At 37.2% G+C, this 25,688-nt stretch overlaps 1 non-coding gene across 1 annotated transcript; it reads right to left on the minus strand.

Moving 5' to 3' along the window:
* Positions 1–12,019: 12,019 nt before the first annotated feature.
* LOC116284837 (U7 small nuclear RNA) lies at positions 12,020–12,081 on the minus strand. The gene has a single exon (XR_004194497.1). It is a non-coding gene; the product is annotated as a U7 small nuclear RNA (small nuclear RNA).
* Positions 12,082–25,688: the final 13,607 nt, after the last annotated feature.

Consider the following 25,688-nt stretch of genomic DNA (forward strand, 5'->3'; position numbering starts at 1 on the left):
TTTGGCCTTCTGCTTGGCTTTCTCGCTTTTTACCTTGTTTTTCACGCCTCTGTTTTTATTCTTTAAACACTGACTACATGACCCAGCAATATTGCCCATGTGGCATAAAACCCATAATTTTAATCTACTTGGTACCAAAATCTCAGCAAGTATGAGGTGGCTAATAGCTTTTATGAGATGATGCCCTGAGTCTTAGCTTGGGTTTCAATCAGTTTAGGAGACATGAAAAATTCGGTCAGGAGAAGCCATACACTCTCTGCAAAGATATCAGAGGTCAAGATTCAGGAGAATATACACACAAACTGAGCAGCAACGATCAAGTGTTTTCCCAATTATTCCTCCCCTGGGACTGTTATTTAAAGCAGAGACTTTGCAAACACATTGTGCTGCAGTGCGTTTTGAGACATGCCTTTTTTGGAAAGTGCTAACTTTGTACACTGCTGACACTAAATATTTGAAAATAAAGCCTTTTTTTTTCCCTCTTTCTCTCTCCCCTCTACTTTTGGCTCAGTTTATCCTACCAAAACACACTTCAAAAGACTTCTTTATAGAAAGAATGTTTCAAAAATATAATATTTCCATCTGTTATTTTAATAATACATGCTCTGGGACTCTCTTTATGAACCATTTTCCTTTCCTTGCTCCCATTTAGATGTATAAATATTTGATTCGAAAGCCCTGAGGAATCGTGAGCCAATCAGGTTGCTGAATTGTGAACATTCCTAACCCTATAATTTTGTCTGTAGCAGGCACCCCCTGCTGTGGAACTAACTGCTAAGGGATATAGCAACGTAATCCTCAGACCATTCCATCTCGAGGTTGCTCTGAAGTGGAGAGAAGGAAGCAGTTTTAATTTTGATAAAATAAACTTTATTTTGTAACTTTATTATTTGTTTTTCTTTCTCCCTTCAACACTTCATAATAGACAAGTCTGGTAATTTGAAGTCAGCTCCCCCGGCTGAGGTGCCAGAGGCCACCTCATATTCTTGTAGCTTCTTTAAGAGGTAGCCACACAATGTCTGGTCCCATCATCCCAAAGTTCAGAACCCAGGTTTTTTCCTACCTCATGTGAAGCCCTATACTGATTCTTATTAAACATACTCAAATGGAGCTTTCCCAATGAATGGATGGTACCCGACGATGCATGAGCTCTGTCTTGCCACCCAGATATGGTGAAAATCTTAAACCATGTGCAAAATGTTAGGTACCTTTCTGCTCGTGGGACTTAACTTACCAGACCTCTACTTCAGCATTTATTGAAGCATTTAACGTTACAACATGAATTTCATGGGAACTCCCTTTTTAATATAAACTCAAATATGTTGCTAGGAATAAAAGACCTTTATGGATGAAATTTAATATATTTTGAATCATGCTCAAAGAGATCGTTTGCGTGTGTGAATAATAAAATAAAAATTCCCTTTATAAAATTTTATGGCTAGATGGGTAGGGAAAAATATTTTCCAGGATCAAAATATTTCCTTGCTTCTTAGAAACAGTACCAAGTTATAGATATAGACATAAAATGAAGCCTAATTATTAGCATGTAAATAGCCAAAACTTTCTGGAGACAATAGGGCAAAAATGTGGCAGAACTTTAAAAATGTTTATAACTTTGATCAAGAAATTATGCCTTTAGAAGCCTACTCAGGAAATAATCAGGAAATCATGACACAAAATTATATACCCAGATGTTTATCATTGAATGATTTTAAAGAGTGAAAAATGTAAAGGGTTTAAATTTAAGGTTAAAATGTAAAGAGTTAAACATTTAAGTCCATTAGCAGCCTAAAAAAGAAATCACATATATTTAGTGTCACTTTAAAAAAAACTGTTTCTAATCATTATTCTTAAGTATTAATTTGAATCTTGTCATCCATTAGTTTTAATGAGCTAAACACTATATTTTAAAAGTGCTCAGTTCAATATAGACATGATAGAATTTAAGAGGATAATCTCCAGAGCAGTGCTTAACCTTCACTTTCAGTGATGACAGAATACCTTGTATCTGACTTGAAAAGCTAGATAAACTGAAAATAAATTTATAGCTAGAAATATATAAAGCAACTAGAAACTGAGGGTTCAAGATCATCAAAATAATAGAAAAACAAAGGATGAGCCTAATATTTGGTGTTGCTTTTCCCATCAACGTATTTCTCAATTTAAAAGCAGCCAAGAAATTGAGATATTGAAGGCAGCTTTTAGCAGTTTTATGAGACTGAAGGAACAGAAATTAGATATTGGAGTCCATGAAGGTGTTAAGTATCTGGTAGAAAATGAGGCTTTCATTTGGGACCCCTCAAGGGCTACAAACTAAAAGAATGAGCAGAATCATCCCTAACAGGGACTGAAACAAGCTTTAAAGTCAGTTTAACCCCAGATTAAAATAAAGTGATTTGCACAGGCCAGCAGTCTACCAAAACCAAAATAAATGCTGTGTGAGGGGAGAGAACATCATCAAAAACGTCAAACTATCTTTAAAATACTCCACACTCAATGCTGACATCTAATAAAATATTAGACATTCCAGTAAGCAAGGCCAAATGATTAAGAGTGAAGGTGAAAAAACACTCAGGAAAAAATTTAAAAGACTTATAGGAAAAGCATTTATTAGAGTTATCAGACATGAGCCTTTAAATAACTATGACATATTTTCAAGAAAACATAGAATAAGATGAAAAGTTTCAGCAGAGAACTGGAGTCCATACAAATAACTGAATTGGAACTCTAAAAAGTACAATAACTGAATTTTAAAAATCAATAGATGGGTTTAAGAGCAGATTAGAGTCAAATGAGATAGAATTAGTGAATTGAAAGACAAGTCAATAAAAAAATATTCAGAGAAAAACAGAGAATCAAAGGAAACTTCAGAGGATAAGAGACATATAGGACATCAGAAGGATGATAAGTATGTAATTGCAGTCCTAGAAAAATAGAGAGAGAGAATGGGGTAGAAACAATATTTGAAGAGATAATGGCTACAATTTTCCAAAAGTGCAGGAAAACATAAAGGCATAGATTCAAGAAGTGCTATGAATGCCTAGTAAGAAAATATGAAGAAAATGATACCAAGGAAAATGGTAACAAATCTTCTGAAAACCAAAGTGGAGAAAAATTTTAAAAGCAGCCCAATTAAAAAACAAAACAAAACAAAAAAAAACCCCTTTGATTTCAAAGAGGAAACAATAAGAATAACAACTGACTTCTCAATTGAGATCATGGGAGCCAGTAAATAATGGAAATCGGATTCAAATACCTGAAAGAAAAGAATTTCTTGCCTCAAATTCTGTACCTGGAAAAATCTTAAAGTAAAATAAAGACATTTCCCAGCAATCAAATACTGAGATTCCTCATCATCAGCAGAACTTCAGTAAAGGTGATTGTAATGGGCGTTCTTCATGCAGAAGGAAAACAGTCGTAAGTGGGAGCATGGGAGTGCAAGAAGGAACAAAGAGAAGATAAAATAGAATAAATAAAAATGGAAAGAGTAAATATTTCAATGAGTAAATAATAATAACAGTGGTGATGATGATGATATCGTGTGGCATTAATGGATATATATAAATCAAAACACATGACTCCAAAAGCACAAAAAACATGAATAGGAGTAAAGGAATGAAGGTCCTGTGGTACTTGGTATTTGTAGAAAATGCTGAAAGCACTGATTCATATCAGTCTTTTATAAGTCAAGGATGTATGTTGTAATATCTAGAGTAACCACTAAAAATAGTAGAAGCATTTATAACTAAAAACAAACAGGAAGGAAAACAAATAGTAAAATGATAGGTTTAAACTCAAATGTATTTGTAATTAGATTAAATATAAGTAGACTTATATGCTCCATTTAGAAGACTAAACTCATCAGACCTGTATTAAAACCACAAATGTAATTGTATGCTACTTACAAGAGACATTTTAAGTGTAGAAAAGATTGAAAGTAAAAAGTCCAAAGATATATATCATGTAAATTGCTTTACATGTGTCTTCTTTCTCTACTTGAAATTAGAAGTGAAAATCATAGACAATAATTTGTGTGGTTTCTGGTTGTGGTTAATACAAAGGAGAAAACCTGAAATTCCAGTCAGTGGGTATTAATTCAAAAAAGGCCTTAGCCTTCTATCAAAAGATTGCAAAATAAATGAGATTTAATATTTTGACTTAAAATGTATATATTAGTTTGTTAGGGCTGCCATAACCAACATAACTTGTGGAGATGATGGATCTGTCATTGCTGCAAATGTCTCTATGAATTAATATGAGTAACATGTTTTTGCTTAGGAGACAGAGGAGTCATATGTAAGGGCAAAAATCAGGATGGACAAGAATGGGCAAGAGAATGGCATTATGCCTGCTTTTCCATTTGGCCTCAGGAACTGCTGTTTTAGCCTTTTGTAGAGAGATTTTTAGACCAAAGCTGCAGGACCTGTTCTCCAGAAAGATTTGAAGGGACCCTGGGTACAAGCACAATTGATCTAGGGACAAATAACGGAGTACAACCCAGAATAGGAGAGAACTCTCTCTGTCCCTTCCTTTACAGTATAGGTCTAACATTCTGAGGCTCAAAATGTCCATCAGCTTAGACTGCTCTGGCCAGTTGTGCAGAGCACTGGCAAGACGGGCAACTGCAGAATCCTTTGAAAGGAGGCTGTCAAGTGATATGTGAGGCCACTTGCTCCTTGCACCCGTAAAAGCCCTCCCCCAACCCTTTGGGGGCTTGCAGAGGTAACCGGGAGAAATTGTGAGGTTCAAGGTACCCTGGAGCAGAAAGGAAGTTCTTGAAAAATGAATTTTTATATGCTGGACACTTTATTTATACCGAGGATCATTGGGTTACAATAAGAAATTTGTTTCTGTGGCATTCTTAGTTGTTCCCTTGACAATTTGTTTTCCCCATTGTATGATGGGAAAATGTAACCTCATAGTTTGGGATACTGACTTAAGAATTTCTCGGAAAACTTTTGCACACGTATAGTGGATACAGTGCTGTGTGCTCCAGCCTTCACCTCCCTGTCTTCCTCTTCAGGTGGGGGGGACTCATTTCCCTAGCTGCTGAGAGGGCTGCCAGCCGAAAGCCTTTGTCTGCTCTCCCTTGAAATCCCCTCACCAGTGATCACATCCCCTTTCCAGGGTTGCCTTTGTCCAATGCCTGGAGATTCTGAAGGCTCAGCCCTTGACCCCAAGCTGGACAACTCTGAAGGAACATTCCGGTTTCAGAGTTGCTGCTGAGTTCAGATGCGTCCTTTGTTGTAACAGCACTGCAGCCTGACGTCTCCACCTTCTGCCATGCTCCCCGTTCTTCTGCAACTAGTGTTAATCCCAAGAGCATTCTCCAGTGAATATCCCACACCCATCTCTACCTCAGACCCTGCTTCTTATGAAAATTGTAGCAGCCTTGTTCACTAACTTCCATCTTTCTTTATGGTTTTCTAGGATATCAAAAGGGACTTAGCTTTACTGAGAGAGGTCACTGTGACTCATTGCTGTAGACTAACTTTCAGATACCTGAGTGGCAATATCTTCCAGGGTTTTCCAGGGGGCATTATAAGATGTTCAGAAAACAGAAAAATATTACCCATGATTTTGTCCCATCCTTGCCCTAATAAACTGCTTATATATGTCATGTTTTCATCTCTAGCATTCATATATATTTATATTATATTTATTTATATTAGCTACTTGTGTTTAGATGAGGAAAGAGAAAACTATTCCAATTAGATAAAAAAATGGAGATTGAAGGAGTGTTATGGAATGTAAGATTGATCAGAGAATTCAATGGAAACAAAATAACTAAAATTCAGGATTGTGGAATGAGGGTGGTTCTGGGAACATCACTGATCTTGAGAGAAAGTAGAGAGGTTCTCCTTGATTTAGAACTTCAATTTTAATGCTTTTGCCTCTAAGTATGTATGGATGGATATGATCTCATTCCTTCTTTTGTCTGCCCAAGAAATTTGATTGTGTCAAAATTGGAGGCTTTCCATACTGTTTGTGAATTCTTAGTGGAGACATGCATTGGCTGGACTTGAGGTTACATTATGTGACTGCAGTGCTTTGAGATGCAAATCTCTGACCTTCAACTCACTTTGCCCTTTGTGAGAGCCTGAGCTGCTTTCAGGTCTGAGAAAGACTTATGGGGTGAGCACTTTCTGTCATTTTGTGTACTTCAGGAAGCCTTTGGATTTAAAGGCTCAGATATGGTTTTAAACATATTCCACACATCTTTCATTATGATTTTGACCATCATAAGTAAGACCTAGAGCTTATAAAAGTATCAAGAGCCAATGATGATGGTTATAATTAAGAATTCTTCCCATCAAGAGTTATCATTATAAGAGTGAAAAGACAAGACATAGAGTGGGAATCCATATTTGCAATAAATGTACCTGTCAGAAGACTCATACCCAGAATATATAAAGAATACCTACAAATCATAAGAAAAAGACAAGCTAACTTAAAAAGGACAAACGGCTTGAACAAGAATATTGAAAACAAAACAACAAAAAAAAGGAGATTCAAGTGGTAATAAATGTATCAAAATGTACTCAAAATCAATAGGTCTTCAAGGAAATCTAAATTAAAATCTCACTGTGAGCCTACTACTCAGCCACCAGAATGTATTGGCAAAGAAGTTAAGCAAATGGAACAGTGCTGGTGGGAGTGTAAGTTTGTATAGCAAAGTCATAAAACTATCTGATACTATATATTAAACATGAACATACGTATATCCGATGTGCATGTTTGATGTTTGATACTATATATTAAAGATAAACATATGTATATCTGATGACCTGGCGATTCCATGCTTAGGTATATACCAATAGAAATACATACATTTGATGATCAAAAGACATGTACCAAAATGTTTATAGTAAAATTATTCAAGCCCAAACTGAAAATAAGCCAAATGTCCACTAATAACAGAATGGATAAATAAATTGTGTTCTAGCTGTAAAATGAAGTACTAAATAGCAGTGACAACAATCGGACTGTAGTTACGCGCATCAACATGGGTGAGTCTAACATTGTGTTGAGTGAAAGAAGCAAGAGTATATATTGGACAGGGGTATAAATTTCAAAAACAGAGCAGAAATAGGTAAGATGTCAGAAGTCAGAGCACTGTTACCTGTGGTGGAGGTATAGGAACTGGGAAGCAGCACAAGGGGGCTCCTCGGGGTTGTGGCCATTTCTCATTTTCGATCTAGCTCCCTATTACATGAGGGTGTTTACTTTGAGAATATCCATTCAGTAGTACAATGATGATTCATGTATATGTCAATAAAGGAAGGGGCAAGTACTCCAGAGGGACTTCTGCTCACGTTATGGGAAAAATAAATTTTTTTTCAGTGAAGAGATGAGAAAGAAGTACAGAAATAGCTCCTGTGAGTTTGGCTTCCTTAAAAGGGATTTTTAATAATTTGGAGTATACTCCACGGAATTTGGAGATTAAAAAAAAATCAAAACCTAAGGATTATAACCCTTTTTAATCTTTCTAAAATTAGTATTCAGCCATGACCTCTGAGTTTTGGAGCTGTTAGGCATGAATACTTTTCTTAAATGACACATTCCTTTCATTAATCTTGACTGATGAAGAGCAATGTGGCCATTTACACGTGGCCCATTGTAGATTGTGATTTAGAACAGCAGAGAATCCCAAGGATGGATCATTGTTTGATAAATGGGATAGTTATTTAACACTACACCTGCCTCATGATGCACAGATCCAAAGGAAAAAGACACAGGTGGTGGGTAGACATTAAACTTCTTTAGATTAACGACGTTGAAAATTCTGAATGAAACTTTGGCAAACTGTGGGTCACTGTGAGAATGTAGAGGATCAGAAAGATAAGCTTATGGAAGGAGACCTCAAAGGGGGAATGCTGAAAGCCAGAGTAATCTATTCCTAGGAGACCCACTGAGTCCATAACAGATTGTCTTTCTCTTCTTTTGCTTTAGACATGTGTGTAAAAGCTAGCCAAGTATCCCAGCTAAGTGAGTTTTTTTGCTTGTTTGTTTTTTGTTTTTTGCTTTTGTTTTTGTTTTGTTTAGTTTTGCACTAAAAAAAAAATGTCATGGCCATTATTTAGGCACAGATATGTCTCCCGGCAAGGAGGGGAGCAGTTTACAATCATAACTTCAGGGATAGGGGAGGGTATAGCTCAGTGTAGAGCGACAAGGTCCTGGGTTCGATCCCTAGTATCTCCATTAAAATAAATAAGTTAAATAAAAACCTAATTACCACCCCCCCCACCAAAAAAAAGACTGGTTAAAAATAAATTAATTAATTTAATTTAAAAAATTTTTTTAAATAAATAAAACTACAACTTCTTGTGGCAGCTGGTTCATGAGGACTTCTGACAGGAAGGAGGGAAGTGGGGTGGGGGACTGGGTAACAGCATTTAGGCGCAAGAACCTCACCAGTGAGGGGGCGTACAGAGTTTTCTGTGCAGACAGCCCTTGGCCTGGGTTGGTTCAGCTCGGCTTGCTCCAGAGGAAGCAGCTGCAGTGTGAGGAGGGGTCAGTGAGAAACCCCAGGGTCTGGCACACGTGTAGAAGTGGTGGCCCAGGTTGGGTCCGTGCTTATAGCATGGTTAAAGATGGATTTAGTCTGAGCTAGAGGTTTCTAGCCAAGAAGCCGAGTAACAATGGAGGGCCTGTACTCTATAGCTAGGGTACTTCTCCAAAGCAGAAAGTAAATCTCCAGTGGAATGCAAAACAGAATTTTTTCTTAATTATTTCTTCAGTGACGTTTGCATATGCTTAGAAACTAACATGGTCAGATGCTCACTTTTCAGATACAAATTACAGTCATGCACCATAAATGTTTTAGTGTTCCCCACAATAATCTTCAGTCAGCTTGGCTTGGCTTTTATCTTTGCAAAAATAAACTTTACAGTTGAACTATCTTAATATTTTTGAAACAATTTATACTTTCTCTAGACTTTTTACCATCTTTTAATGTAATGGTGGCAAAACGAAACAAAACAAACAAAAAAAACCTTCAAGGAATGAGAACAAAGGAAAGTAAGACTGCCTTGGATCTATTTTTACACTTTCTTCAGCAGACATGAAATTGGTACAATAATTCAAATGGGATGATATTTCTTTCCTTAGTGCTCTTCATGTGACCTGTGTCAGTTCTATGGGACTTCCGGCAGCTTCCAGATAATAAAATAGATTTCTTTCTGTTGTCAGGCATGACTAACAGAATTGCCCCATCTTCTTCCTTAATAGGCTTGAATTCTAGGGGTTTCAAGATAACCTAGAGACTCACTTGCCTCACAGAATCTTGGGAAATTTGATAGCCCTCAAAATGTAGTGGAATCCTGGAAACAAATAATGCAGTGTCCCCAGCCTGGCTCAAAAGAAGGTATTTTGATAAAGACATGTAAGTAAAAATGCTTCCTTCCTTTCAACAATTTCACAATTCCCTCGCTATTTGGTCTCTCCTATCATCATTCAGCAACACATGCCACATTTGTACTGGACTGTGAAAGTTATTATCTTGTTGGAACAATAAGCTTTCTTTCCCTCTTCTCTTGTTACAGTCTTACTCCCCTGGCCACAGGGTGGAAAGGTGGGTGTCTCAGATCTACATCCATTGGTTACAGTGATTGGGTCAAGACTGGGCACATGATCTAAGAAAGGTCAGTCATCATCTTTCCCTGCAACTAATCTGTTCTCTGAGGTCTCCAAGATGGGAGCACATTTACCTGGGTTGCTAGCAGATATGCGGAGAGAATGTGCTTGCTGAGTGAAGCTAAGTGGAGGTAATTGTCAGACTGCATTCTTGGCACTGTGCTAAGAAGGAATAGTTTAATGGATTTAAAAATTGTCTTAGACCTCGTTACCTACAGCCAGAGGTTTCTTTATCTATAAAAAGAATATGAAATACTGCATTTATTATTAACTAAAACCACAATGGCTGATACAGATTTAAGAAGGAACAATCACTCTGGGCTAGGAAAACTAGAGAGCTGTGGAATTTGATCAGAGTCCTGGACAGGTAAGTTCAGACTGTGCAGGAGGAGCAGGGGTTTGCAGAGAGAAGAAAGGATGAGAGCAAAGACTCTGAAAAGAAAACAACGGAAGCTTGATGAAGAAGAGGACATTCATTCCCATGCTATGCACCATTTGATCCTGTTTGTCTCTCTACTCACCATCCTCTCCAGTTGCCATTTCTTAATGGATTTTGATCTGAGGGTGAGGAGAGGGAGCTAGTCACTCCATCTGGAGTTCTCCTCGACACATGGTCCCTAAAAGCACTTTGTGCTCTCCTGTGCTCTATCACATCCATGGGCTTCCCTTCCAATCATTCATCAAAGTAGGGGACCATCTGCTCTGTGTTCCGTCTGCTCCATGAATGAAACAAAGGCATGTGTTATATGGCTCCATTCCAGCTTCCCTTTTTTTTACATCTGCTCTGCCCCTTTGAACAGCCCATGGGGCATAAATGATGGCTCACCTTACTGCAAGGTGCATGACCTCTTTGCTTCCAGTCCTATTTTACTTTGAAAAATACCTGCATCCCCTGCTGTTCAGGTGTTATTGTAGAAATTCTTACCATACACCAAACAACTAGTTATTTAGATTTCTTTGGCAGTGACCCATTTTACCAGTGAAAGGTATTAAAACTTTTCATTGAAGGAAATTCAACATTTCAACCAATGCTTCTATTACAGGAAGAATAACAACTTTCAATTTATATTATCCCAGTTCCTTTGAAGTATATTATTGACATTTGCTCACTAATCCCCTCTGTGTCTTTGGGCTCCTCACCTCACAGGGGTGGGTTTCAAGCTAGAACAACCTTGACACTACAGAGACTGAAATGAATGAAAACAGGCCTGGGGATGAAATGACAGAGCTCAAAAGCATATTGCAAAGACCTTCCAAGAACTCGTGTGTGTATGTGTGTGTGTGTGTGTGCGTGTGTTTGTGTGTGTGTCTGTGTCTGAATATGCAATTGACAAATGCTCTTCTTTTTTTAGTCAGTGAACCAGAGAAGGACCCATAGATGACCAAGATAAATAACTTTTTAAAATTTTCTTGTTTGTATAGAAAAAAAATTACTTTTCTAAATTACTTCTCTAAGACTTTTTTGTGTCCAAATAAATTAAATTGGGCAAGTATTTAACCACTCTGATCCTCACTTTGCTGACCTGTAAATTCATGATAATAAATACCTATATGAAAGAAGTTTTACTAGGGACTAAACATTGAGGATAGTTCTCACTAGAATGTAGTGAGAACACAATAGTTATCCCTTGTTTGAAAGAATAAATTAGTGAATTAAAATAATTTGTAGAAAGCTTCTTGTCTTCCAGGTACATAGCTGGTGTAATTTGATGACTCTCTTACGTCTAGAGAGATATACTCCCACCATAATTTCTATAGTGATTGATTTATAGCTTGATATAAAAACTATATGAAACATAAAAGCTAGACTATCTTTATCAACAACTAAGTGGCACTGACACTGACATCCCTCAGGCTTTTGTGAGCTGGGGTCATTCCTTTTTTAGAATTTCAAACAAAAGGTAAGTCTCTGAGACTTTCTAAGAGAAATTAGAGAACAGAAAGCAAATGTTTAATTAAGAATCAATTGGGGCAGTAAAAAAGGCAGGTAAAATTGAAAGAGATAGACAATGTTTTTTAAAAAGACTTTATTGAGAAAAATTGACACAATAAACTGCATGTATTTAAAGTGTATGACTTGACAGGTTTTGGCATAGGGATAGACACATGAAATCATTGGAAAGTTTAATCAAGCATATCCATCACCCACAAAAATATCCTCTTGCCCCTTGGCAATCTCTCCTCCTTCCTCCCTTCTTTTCCGTAGCAACCCAGTGGCTTTGTTCTATTACTTTAAATTGGTTTGGATTTTCTGGGGTCGTATATAAATGTAATTGCGCAGAACATACTGTTCTTATTGTTCGGCTCCTTTCAGCATGGTACGTTGATGTTTGATCTTGCTGTTGCATTTATCAAGAGTCCATTTCTTTTTTTTTTTTTTCGCGGGGGCTTTCCGGTGCGGACCGGAAAGCCTGCTAGACAAATTCTAAAAGAGCTGTTACACTAGGAGTCCATTTCTTTTTATTTCTCAGTAATATTCCATTGTATGGCTGTAACACACATTGTTTGTTGAGTCACCTGTTGGGTATTTGGGTTGTTTCCTAGTTTTGACTATTACAAATAAAGCTATGAATATTTGTATAAAAGTCTCTATATGTTTTCATTTCTGCCAAGGAGTAGAAGGGCAGGATAATGGTAGGTGTATGTCTAACTTTTTTAACAAGCTGCCAAACTGTCTTCTAAAGTGGTTCCACATTTGCATATCCACCAGTAGTTTCAGTTGCTCCACCACCTCATCAATTCTTGGTATGATCATTCTTTTTAGTTTCAGCCATTCTAACAGATGTGTAGTAATATGATGTTACTTTGCATTTCCCTAATGACTAGTGATATTGAGTATCTTTTCATGTGCCTATTTGCCATATGCATATTTTGGTGAAGTGCCTGTTCAAATCTTTTGCTCATTTTTTAAATTGGGTTGTTTGTTTTCTGATTACTGAACTTAAATGTACTTTATAAATTCTCAATACAAGTTCTTTATGAGATTTATGATTTGCAAATATTTTCTCCTAGTCTGTGGCTTGCCTTCTCTTCTTCTTAACAGTGTCTTTCAAAGAGTAGAAGTATTTAATTCTAATGAAGTACAATTTATCAATTTTTTCTTTTTCTTCCAAAGGTGTCTTGGTTATTTTATGTTCTTTGAATTTCATGTGAATTTTACAACAAACTTGCCAATTTCTTTAAAACAGAAGTCTTCTGGGATTCTGAATCTGCCGAGTCTATAGATCAATTTGGGGAGAGCTGACATCTTAACTATTGAATATCTCTACCTCCAAACACAATATACCACTGCATTTACTTAGATTTTCTTTCATTTCTCTCAGCAATGTTTTGCAGTTTTTAGCATACAGATTTTGTAAGTCTTTTGTCAGTTTTGTCCCTAAGTTGTTCACACTTTCTTATGCAATTATGAATTATTTATTTCAAAAATTTTAATTTCTGATCTTTTGTTTCTAGCACATACAAATCAACTTGATTTGTGTTTGTTGATCTTGTATCCTGTAAGCTTGCTAAACTCAGCTATTCATTCTAGTAGCTTTTTCATAGATTCCATTGGTTTGTCCACATGGAGAATATGTTATCTGTGAATATAGTTTTATTTCTTCCTTTCCAATCTGGATGCCTTTTATTTATCATTCTTACCACATTTTACTGGCTAGAACCTCTAGTTTAATGATGAACAGGAGTGGTAGAGGAAGCATTTTTGTCTTATTCTTGAACTTAGGGAGAAGACACTTAGACTTTTACCATAAAAGATGATGTTACCCATAGGTCTTTCAGAGATGACCATCATTTTGAAAAATTTCCCTCCTATTATTAGCTTACTGAGAGTTTTGACCAAGAATAGATACTGATTTTGTCAAGTGCTTTTCCTGCATGTAATGAGATTGTCATGTAGTTTTTCTTTTTATAGTTTAATATGGTAAATTGCATTAATTGATTTTATATGTTAAACCCACCTTGTATTCATGGAACAAACTCCACTTGTTAATGATATATTATCCTTTTTTTGGTTTAGTTTCATTTGCTTGGATAAAATATTGTTTAGAATTTTTGCATCTTTGTTCATAAATGATATTCATCTATCACTCCCTTTGCTTCTAATGTCTTTTTTCTGGTTTGGTGTTTAAGTAGTACTGGAACCAAATAATAATTTGTGAAGTATTCTCTTCAGTTTTGTGAAAGAGTCTGTGTAGAATTGGTATTATTTCTTCCTTTAATATTTGATATAATTCACCAAGTCAACAACTTAAAGGAAATGGACCAGTTCTTTGAAAGGCACAAATGGGCAAAGCGCACTCAAAAAGAAATAATGTGAATAGCCTTAAATCTAACAAAGGAGTTGAATTTTAGTTAAAATCTTTCCGTGAAGATTATGACTGAACTTGATAGGCATAGTTTTCTTCCTATTTCTTCTGCTTGGAATTAATTGAGCTTTTTAGATCTTTGAGTTTGTAGTTTCCATCAATGTTTTTAAAGTGGCCATTTCCCCTTTAAGTACTTTTTCTGTCTCTCCACATGTCTTTTAGATACACCTATGTTAGGTTGATTAAAGTTGCCCCACAGCTCACCAGTGCCATTTTACTTATTTTTTTAATTCTTTTTTTTTTCCTCTGTGTGCTTTATCTTGGACAGCTTCTATTGCTTTATTTTTGAGTTCACATATCTTTCCTTCTGTAAGATCCTATCTGCTGTTCATCCCATCCAGTGTATTTTTTCATCTCAGACTTTTTTGTTTTCATCACTAGAAGTTTGATTTGTTTTTTGAAAATTTCTTTTATGTTTCTACATAACTTTTGAACATATGGAATACAGTTACAATAACCATTTTTATATCCTTGTTGGCTAATTCAAACATCTGTGTCAGTTCTGTGTCAGTTTCAATAGATTGCCTTCTCGCCTCATTATGGTTTGTGCTTTCCTGCTTCTTTGCATGCCTGGTAATTTTTGATTGGGTGCCAGACATTTTAAATTTTACATTTGGAGGTACTGGCTCTTTTTGTATTCCTATAGATCTTGTGCTTTCTTCTGCAATGCAGTTACTTAGAAACAGTTTGATCTTGTGGGGAACCACTTTAATGCTTGCTCTACAGGACCAGAGTACTTGATGTAAGACTAATTATTCCCCACTACTGTGACAAGACCCTTCTGGATACTGTTCCCAATTCACTGTGAATTATATGAAGCTTTCTAAAGGTGATGAGAACAGACACTCTTTCTGGCCCAATGTGATTGACGGTACTATTACCACTAAACTCTTCATGCAGTTCTTTCCTTGGCTCAAATGGTTCCTTTATATGCATGCACTGATCAGTACTCTGCTGAGTATCAAAGGGGGACACTTTGAAAGTCTCTGGACAACTCTGTTCTTTCTCCGTGCAACTCTGTGCTCTCTGGTTCACTGTCTTGTGACCACCAGCTGCCTTGGTCTCCCTGGACTCTCAGCTCTATTTCCTCAACTCAAGGAGTCTCCTAGCCCCTACCTGGACTCCCTCTCCACGTGCTATGGCCAGGAAACTCTCACAAGGCATAAATTAGAGATAATAATAGGGCTTACTTTGTCCACTTTCTGTTTCTCAGGGATCATTGCCCTCTGTTGCCTAATAACCAGTGTATTGAAAATCCTTGTTTTATATACTTTGTCTGGTTACTCTGGTTGTTCCACAGGGAAAGGTAAATATTGTCCCATTATTCCACCTATGCAAATCTTGAGACAGGTGATGTTTGAAAGCAGTATAGCAGGTGCTCGGAGGGTTTGAATAGTCCCTATTGACTCAAAACCCCCTTTTTTTTTCTCTCCAGTGTATATGCCGTATTTGATATCATCCCTCAAACACAGAGGCTCACTACAGTAATGAGTCTCAAATAGAGCAAGTGATTCTCCCTTCCCAACCTCATGCTCTGCAACAGATTCGATAGAAAAGGGAAACTGGTTAAAGAGCTGCTAGGAAAAATGAACCACCACCACCACCCCTGCCCTGGCTCCTGCCAAAAAGGTCAGGCCACCATTCCTCTAGTCCTTGTCGTTTCTACAGAATTACAGAATATCTATAAGCTGATATTACAGAGTTGATTTGGACCCAAGCTTTAACAGGCGTGCCCGTCACCCATGATACTCATTTCAGGATGAGCTGCAGGCATCTGACTCCCTTGATGAATTTTTTTCTCTTTTCCTTCCCTCAGTCTCTTCTTTAAGTCCCTTCCTACCACTTGAGGACCTCAGTGTAACAAAACTAAACAAAGCCATCTCCTTTTAGATATTTTTCTTCCATGAAGAATTGATGGCCCACCAGGTAGAGCCCAGACCTCAGAAACACCGTGGTTGAATTGCACCTGAAGGAGGTCGGTAGGCTTTCTGCTGACTCCCTTAGTCATCCATAAAATATCTGAACTTCTATAAAAATGAGGACCCTCTCCTCAGGGTCTTTTTTTAAGAAGCATAGAAGATGATCATTAACCTACCTCAGAAACCAAAGTATCTGTCCAGAGCTGGGTATCCCAGGGAGCTAACTGCCACTGGCAAAGGGATGCCTTAAAGGAAATGTCACGAGCTCTTTAAAGATATATAAGTGAGCGTGGGTATCAATGACATATCTTACATCTTTGGGGGTCAACTTCGGTTCCCCAAATTTCTCACTTGTATTGAGAGTCCCTTCTCCAATTAAAGATGACTCCTCCAATTTGTCTGACTCTCTACACACCTTTAGATATTTCCTAAGCATATTGTCCTTTTCAATGGCTATTGAACTGGAGTGAAGACCTTTGGTGAATGGGCAGTTTACCTTACATCTAGCCTGTCATTTCCCTTCTCTGTTCAACTTTCTTTCCCTGGGCCCTAAAGACTCAAAAGCAGCTTCCATTAAGTTTTGTTAGGGAATTGCTGTTGACGTCTATCTTGACAGATCCTCCTACATTTTGTACTTGGGGTTAGAGAGCTGATAAGTTGGTTTCTGTTCAAACATTAAAAACAAACGACAAAGACTCTATCATTATCCAAGGGACATCACTGACAGAGGGAAAAAAATTCTACCTATTGTCTTTATTGCTTCTTATCCAGTCTTGTGGGTCCCCCATGTATTGAACAGTTGGTTTAAACCTCTCTGATTGTCTCCTTGTGGGTAGTAAGTGGTCTTGATTGCACCCCAGTCAACTTGAGCATTTGTTGTAGTAAGCAGAGCCTCTCAAATTACTTTCTCACTCCCATTCATTTCCCAATATGAGCAAGCTCTAGAGGGGAGTTCATACACCAAGTGATTTCCATTGCTCATGGGTCACTAGAATGACTCATGGTCCCTTGTAGGAAAACCCTCAGCACAAAGCCATGGCAAAGGGTTCTGTCACCCTTTGGCATAAGAGTGCAGGGAGATAAGCTGAGAAGCTATTATCTTAGTACAGAAATGATTAAGCTTTCCTTTCAATTCTATAATTCTTTGAAGTTTTGCAAAAAAATTCCTTCTTAGTTGGGTCAGTTTCAGTTGCTTACAACCAAAGTACTCTGACTGATACGTCTGCTGAAATGCACATCTTAGCTCTTATTTACATCTCCCCAGTTGATCGCCATTGCCTACAGAGTAGTAGAAGGGCCTTGGCTGGCCATCCAAGGGCCTCCATGACCAGGCCCCTCTCTTACCCTCACACTTTTGTCATCACTCTTACTTCTAGGGTTGCCAGTCTGCTGAAACTTAGCTGGAAACTATATGGGTTTGCTGGACTCTTCCTTTTTCCTGGAACACATACCCCTCCTTTCTTCATGTGGCCAATTGTCATTTACTTTCAATATTTGACTTGAGCAACAGCTCCAAGAAAACACCACTGAATACTTCACTGTGCTCCTATAGAGCCCTATAAACGCCTTTCCTTATTGTTTACTCTCAAAGATTATTACCTCTTTATGTATCTGTCTTCTTCATCAGATTATAAATTCAAGAGCACAATCTCCATCATTTTTATACTTCAATGCCTTGCACATCACCTCACATTCAAAGCAATAAATGGTTTATAAACTGAAATGGATATTTCTGAATCATAAAGAGTTAAGTTACATACGACATAATCAAACAGAATATTCAAAATTTACCAAAGAGTTGCTTTTAAAGATTAAGAATGGTAAATGGTTATGCTTTAAAATTGAGACAACTATCCCAAATATGATTGGTTGCTCTCTAATGGCTGTGTAAAGTTCTATTGAGCTTCTTTTGGGGAAAGCATCAAGCTTTCTATGGTCGAACTGCCATGACCAGATGGCAACATCGATACAATATTTTTAAAGGTGTCCATCAGATCATACTTAACACTTTTCAGTATCTTCTCATTGCACTTAGACTGAAACATGAATGTCCAGGGCATCTGTTTCTGCTTCTGTTAGTTTCCCAGGACAGCTGTAATAAAGTGTCACAAACTGGGTGGCTTAGACGGGAGAAATTTATTACCTCACAGTTATGGAGACTAGAAATCTGAAATTAATATGTCAACAGGGTTGGTTCCTTCTGACAGGCATGAGGGATCTCTGTTCTATGCTTTCCTTCTAACTTCTGGTTTGCTGGCAATCTTTGGTGCTCCTTGCCCTGTAGATGCAGTACCCCAATCTCTGCCTTCATCTTCGCATGGTGTACTCTCCCTGCGTGTGTCTATTCCCATATCCAAATCTCCTCTTTTTATAAGGACAAAGTCATATTGGATAAGAGCCTAACTTCATGACCTCATGTTAACTTAATCATATGCAAAACCCCTATTTCCAAATAAGATCCACTCACAAGCACTGGAAGTTAAGATTTCACCACCTTCTTAGGGGACATCATTCAATTCATAACACTGTCTACTTTTCTGATATCATCCCTTGCCACTCCCCTTCTTGTTCTAGCCCTCTTGGCCTTTGATCTGTTCCTAGAACAAATCAGTGGCATCTTCTCCTCTTAGAAATTTTGTACTGCCCATCCTCATGCTGAGAAATTCTTTCACCTGTTCACCATAATCTTCTCATTGCGCCCTCAGATCAAAGTCAGAGACTCTGGCCCTGACCATCCTATCTGAGATCTGTTCCTCCACCAACTGCTTTTAGCCTATTTATTTCTGCATAACCTTCACCATTATCTGAAATCATCTCATTCTCCCATATGTTTGTTTGCCTTTCCTGCTTAGAATGGAGACTCCAAAAGCAGAGAGATCCTGCCTGCCTTCTTAATGATGTAACTCCAGCACCTAAAATACTGCCTGTTACTAGCAGGGGCTCAATAAAAATTGTATTATAATGAATTAGATGTACTCAGAAGTAAGAGATTAAGAATAAAAATCACTGTATTGCTCTTCCTGTTTCCAATGTGTTTAGCTGAGCACTATGACAGTAATAGAACTTCACTTGTAAAAGAAAATTCAAGAGAAAACTCCAGAATAGAGAATCAGAATCAATAGATTCAAACACATTGCACAGTGTTTTTATACAAGTTCTGACTATCTTTGCTTAACTTAAAAAAAATATTTTTTGGCCCTCACATATTAGATCTCCCATTGGGTTGAGCAACTTCTGTTGGGGCTGTGTTGGTCCTGGTCTCCAGGCTTCATTCTTGTCTTGAATAGAATGAAGATTCTGACTGTTTAGTGGTCAGAGCATCGTTTTTAGCCAGGTCCAGTGCATTTCTTTTTCCTAAAGAAACATTTTATTTAAACCACGCTAACATGCAAGGCCTCCCAACCATCCAGCCCAACCTTTGTCTTAATGGAGTCTGAAGTTCACTCTTCTGTTTATGATGTGTAACAATTGAAGTGGGAGATATAAAGTTTGCAGCTATTATGTAATCGAAACCATTTGTGTTTTCCCAAAGAGGAAGGAGGAGGCAAGAAGGGAATGGGGAGGCAGGGAAGAGAAAGAAAAAGAAAAGTCCCAGAATTGGAAGTTTAGAGCCTGTGCAGTGAGCAGGAAGTTGAAACTCATCCAGCTGTCACATAACAACAGAAGAAAAATGCTTTATGTCCTCAGTCATTATTAAGTGTTCTGCATGTCTATTTCCCACGTTATTTGCCAATATATATTGCTTTTCAAATGCTGGCATTTTAAGAGCAGGAGAAATATTTGCTTTCAAGATAAAAATTGTTTCATTTTTGAAGGCCATAAAAACAAAAATTCCATGAGGTGAAAAAGGGGAAATAATGGGATACCCTTACCTTCAGGCATTCTTTAACTAAAACCAAAAAACCTCTGTTGCCTTTAACTTTGCAATGCACTATCTAGATGAAGGGCCATTCCAGGCTGAGCCACTAGTGTGCCAGGTCCACACAAATATATTAGGAATAAAGCGTCCCATGTCCAATTATGTGCAGAGATGGACAGGACTTCAGAGCAAGAAGGTGATTGCCCAGCGAGTGGCTAGTACCTGTAGAGAACAGGTCTCACTAAGCCAAAATGAGAGGAGAAAAAGTCTTTGTGGACATTTTTCTCTTTGGGTATTTAGAAAATTATCTGAGCAGAGAAACTTCAATTAAAATTGAACCATCAGATTTATGAATTTTAACATTGTCCCATGTTAGGGCTAGAAAATGTTGAAGAAAGCAGAGGCCCACCTCTCTATCTTACAGATGAAAACGTTGGAGCACAGAGAAAGACTGTGGCTTCCCCAGGTCATCTGTTTGGTGTCTCAGCCAATCTTCACACCCAATTAGATAGTTGTTTGAAAACATTAAATGCAGATATTCTGATTGTGATCCAGTCACCTTTTTTTTTTTCCCTCTTGGGTGATCTAGCAAGTGCCCCTCTGCTGTCCTTTGAAACCTTACAGAAGATCATCTTACTCCTTCCGGAAGAGGAAGCTCACATATCACCCCTAGTCCATTTACTTCATCCCTATAAAAGGCTATCTTGAGAATGTGTTCTATTCACTCCAGAGCCACATAAACAGAAAATTTGATCGCGTATAAATAGAAATGCTTGTGGTAGATTCTTCAGAGGCAACATAGTTTCGGTGCAGCTTTCCCACAGGACGAGTTCCCAACTTCCCTTTAACGATGCCCATTTCTCCTGTTAAGTCTTTGTCTTCCTCACTGCTCCCCACAACCCCTGCATTCACTCTACCTTTAGTCTAAGTCTGCTTACCCACTTCAGCTCTCTTTAGATAGTTCTGTCTTGGCTCCATATTCAGCACCCTTTTGACTCCAAATCAAAATTGCTCTTTGACAAGCCTACGTAATCCGACACTTTCATTGTCACCTCTTCATTGCCTTTGGTCTTGGTTGGCATGTTTGTTTATTGAGTCCCTGTGCACAATACCCTGTCAAGTTCCCCTGAGTTTAGTGTCATCTTTCCATTAATACATCTTAAATTCTTGACACTTTTTCTCTTTTCTTACTTTCTATTTTTATTACATCTGAAATAAATGGATACAAAACTATGCATGTCGATCAACTTAGTTCATTTCTAATACTCTTGAATATGTTCACTGTGTGCAGTTTTTAAAAATGATAATAACATTAACATGTGTATACACTATCAAGCTCAAGAAATGATATGGTTAATTTTGTTGAAGCCCTTGTGTACTCCTGATCACATGTACCTTCCTACCCTTTCAAAATGTTTGTTATTCCATTTTTTACATGATTTTACCACGTATGCATACACCCTTAAGAGATGTTGAGCTTTGCTTTTGTTGAGGGTTACAAATGTAACATCATATGTATGTAGTTTCTGTGGCTTACTTTTCTGGCTTATATTTTTAAAACTGATTCTTATCAATGCATGGCATTTAACTAGGTTTCATTGCTGTAAGACATTCCATTATATAACTATACCACAATTTATCCATCCTTTCTACTTTTGAGTGACAGATACTTGGGTTATTTCCAGTTATTTCCTATTATAAAAATAGCTGTTAGGGATACATTTATGCATATATCTTGGTTTATTTATTAAAGAGTTTTAGTAGGTTGTAACATTAAGAGGAAAGTTCCTAGGTCATAGGCTACAAGTACTTCCAACATCAGTAGAAATATTGAGTTATTTCCTAAAACGATAATACCAATTTATATTTCCATTTACTTCACATTCTCAACAACACTTGGATTTGTCCAACTTCTTTTGTTGTTTTGCTAATTTTGTGTATGTGTGAAATTTTATCTCATTTACAGTGTTATGAAATACGCATTTCCCTAGTTACTAATGAAATTGAGCATTTTTAAAAACTAATTTTAGCTTTTTGATCCTCTTTATTTAAATCTTTTAGTTTTTATTTTATTAGCTAATTCCATGGTACATTTCTTTCTGACATTGACCTAACCCTTTCGTAAAGAACTTTCTATGTGAGTATACCATTTGCTGGTTTCTGTTATAGGACTGAAGGGACACAGTGGCAGATTGAGGAATTCCACCCTAACCCCTCCCTGAGTTTAGCAGAAGTTGGCTAGCGGCCAGCTGGGCAGAAAATGGCTTTGGATCTCAGAGAGTGTTGTGAGGTACTAGAAATATCCATGACCTCAGAGGAAGAGTCTGAAGAGGACACAGTACAACTCTGATAGCTCTAATCACTCAAATATAACATATACTTGTTACCAGGACTTTTCTACTTTCTTCCTTAAACTACATGCTGGTGAATTTCCAGATATGCTATTCTTCACCTGCGTGAGAGACATGACCTCTCCCTAATGATTAGATATTTTGAGAGGGTGGGATAGTGGTGATGGAAGGCAGAGAGAGTTGCTGAGGGTGGGATGGAACCTTGGCAAATGGACCCTTGACTATGAAATAAAATGAAAGAATAGAAAGGGGAGAAAATGTTGGCGATTATTTACCATTTGTATAATAATTTAAAGTTTTCTTTTTAAAGCATCTTAATAAACCAAACCTCGTTAGATCTTCTAACAATGCCAATCACAGTAAAGTGGGCAGGGCAGGTATTCTGGAGAACATAGAATGAGAAGCCAGCGGTTGGCAGTTGTTTCCTCAGGAAAGAAAGTCATCAGCTTGACTGAAGACAGCCTTTATAATGAATCAGTTGATAATAGATTTTCAAAACTTTTCTGTTGAACTCCTGTGATGCATAGAGTGTCTTAAATAGATTTTCAGATGAACTTGATTAATGGGCAAGTTGTTTCCGTTGGCATGGCTTTCCTGAGAGTCACCATCATTCTTTACATTGGGTTTCCTTTTCAGGACCCAGATATAATAGACATCTTTAATTTATCTCATCACTCCTGTGGGGCACCTTCCAGCATATGCTATTGAGTTTGTTAAGTGAAGGCACATCTCTGTTTTGTAATCCATGAAAGCTGGTATTAAAGACAAAATAAATACACTTCAGGAAAGATAACATTTTTCACAACAGATGTGAGAACAAGGAGACTGCTGACATGTTTATTAGCAATGGATAAACTGAACGTTTTGGTTTGGCCCAGCACTCAGAAAATGCAGATGTGTGTCCAGATGCAAACCTCTAGAGTCCACAAAAGAAAATTTGTATTGGACATTCGACAAGATTTCTGGCACTTCCTGCTTGACAAGAAGTACCCCTGAGAGCCACCCATCTCTTGATATCTTGGCAGTTTTGTTGTTCTGCTCTGGTAAGAGCCAAGAAGTACAGCAGGGCACAGTATTTTTTTTTTTAAGGGAAAAAGTAGAAATGAGTTTGCTAAACAATTTTTGACCATCAACTTAGAATTTAAAAAGTGGGTCTGGCTTGGACTGTAGGATGCCTGGGTCATCTTTCTTCACCTTAGGTTATTTTTACTAGTTGTGAATAAACTGCACATGTTTTAGCTTTTGTAAACATTTATTAAATGCATAAGGGCCTCAGCTTAATTCTTTGATTGCCTTTTCCCTAGTGAGAAAGTACTTGACTTAAGTCTTAACAAATCTCAGTATTTAGTGACTTTTTTTTACATAAGGTCTTATTTCAATCAGAAGGTCTAGCTCAATATAGGAATTTGTGCTTTTAATAATATTTAAGTAGAATATAAAATACACGTCCAAAAACTAAAGATTTGACCTTATGTCTTCTCTGGGATGTCTGATCATTGAGTCAATTAAATTTTTTTTATTGAAGTATCTTTCTATTGCATCAGTAAGTTTAAAAAATAATAATAACAATATTAATAGATACCATTTCGTTTATTCAACCACATATGCCAAGTACTGTGCTGGTTGCTTTACATCATAATAGTAGCAACAGGTGACATTTTTGAGTACTTAATGTGTTACATACTGTACTAAGTTTTTTACTTGAATTATCTTAGTTACTACTTTCAAGAACTCCTTGAAGTCAAACTCACTATTCTAGATAGTTTATAGAGGACAAAACTAAGGCTTAGAAAATTTAAGTGACTCTCAGTAAGATTTTTTTTTAAAGAAAATTTAGCTGAGGGAACCCTGTTTTGAGGGGTTTTTTTTGTTGTTGTTTCTATAGTATCGAGATTGTTTTTCTGAACTTATTTAAATCACAAGAGCCCTTGAAAATTGCAGTGACATTTAATCCATAAATATAACAAGTCATATGTAGATCTCCCTTGACTTATGATAGGGTTATGTCTCAATAAACTCATTGTAAGTTGAAAATATTGTGAGCTGAAAATGCATTTAATACACACAGCTTACCAAATATCATAGCTTAGCCTTGCCTACCTTAAACACGTTCAGAACACTTACATTAGCCTACAGTAGGGCAAAATCATCTAACACAAGCTTATTTTATAATAAAGTGTTGAATATCTCATGTAATTTATTGGATGATGTACTGAAGGTGAAAAACAGAATGGCTGTATAGGTGTAGAGTGGTTGTAAGTATACTGGTGGTTCCCCCTCCTGATTGCGTTGGCAGACTGGGAGCCGGGGCTCAGTGCTGCTGCTCAGTACCGTGAGAGAGGATGGTATCTCATATCACTAGTCTGGGAAAAGATCAAAGTTCAAAGTGCAGTTCCTACTGAATGTGTATCCCTTTCACAGCATCGTAAAGTCAAAAAATCCTAAGTTGAACCATCGTAAGTCAGGGACCATCTCTACTGATTTGCTGATGACTGGCCATTACTCTTCCCTCCTCAGTGCCAGGAAAATGTGAATCTGTGATGAGTTGTTCAGCTCAGAAACCAAGAACCTAAGGCAGAACCTGAAGTCAAAACAGAAATCAGGACAAAAAGAGTTGACATTTAAAATAGTGGATTTGCCTCTGATCAAGATGAATGAAAGCATTATTCAAAATTTGAGAATGCTGTCCTCATGGGCCCCTTCCAGTCTGGTTTCTAGCTCTCTTGACTTTATACTCTTAAACCTTGATCTGAAAATATCTGTTCTAAGCAGTCATTAACATGGATGAAATTTGAGGCATCATGTTGAGTTAATATCCATAGGTCTGTGTTTCTGGTACAAGAGCAATGCATAAATGTATTTTCAGGAATGTTTAGAAACAACATTTTGAATCTTTGTTCCTATAAGCCAAATGTAATATTTTAACAATTTTCATTAAAAATAAATATAGTGATTTTGAAAATACGCGTAACTTTTGTTAAACTTATCTTCGTATTTTATGAAAGCCACCCAAGAAAATTAGTTTAATTGGCTCATAATCACACCATTTTTAGGACACCAGCCTTATTACAAACCTGCTTGGTCATTAACCTCATTCATGTGCTTCTAAGTGGTTGTGACTGTTGCTAACATTCAAATCCATTCTTTGAAAGTATACAGATTTGCAGCACTGAGTAGACACCAAAGAATGTTTTAGAGGCCGTTATGGCAACACAAAGGCGTAGTCACAAAAAATGTTTGGACTGAGAAACAGCAACGTCATTGGAATAAATATGTTGTTTCCAAAGGCAACTGCTTTTTCAAAATGTAAAGTGAGAAGTATTTCCTTTGACCATGCCAAACCTTATACATTTAGAGAAGTTGTTCTCGAACTTCAATGTGCATCACATAATTTAGGAATTTTATTAAAATAAATTTGCAGATACCCTGGGGTCCAAGTCCCAAATAACCCAATGGATCTGTAATAGGGCTCAGGCATCTGCACTTTAACAAAGTCTCCCAAGGGTTTCTTATGCACACGATCAACAGGCCGTTTTTATACGGCACACTCATCTGG

Source organism: Vicugna pacos, chromosome 21, assembly GCF_048564905.1.
Source record: "Vicugna pacos chromosome 21, VicPac4, whole genome shotgun sequence".
Lineage (NCBI taxonomy): Eukaryota > Metazoa > Chordata > Mammalia > Artiodactyla > Camelidae > Vicugna > Vicugna pacos.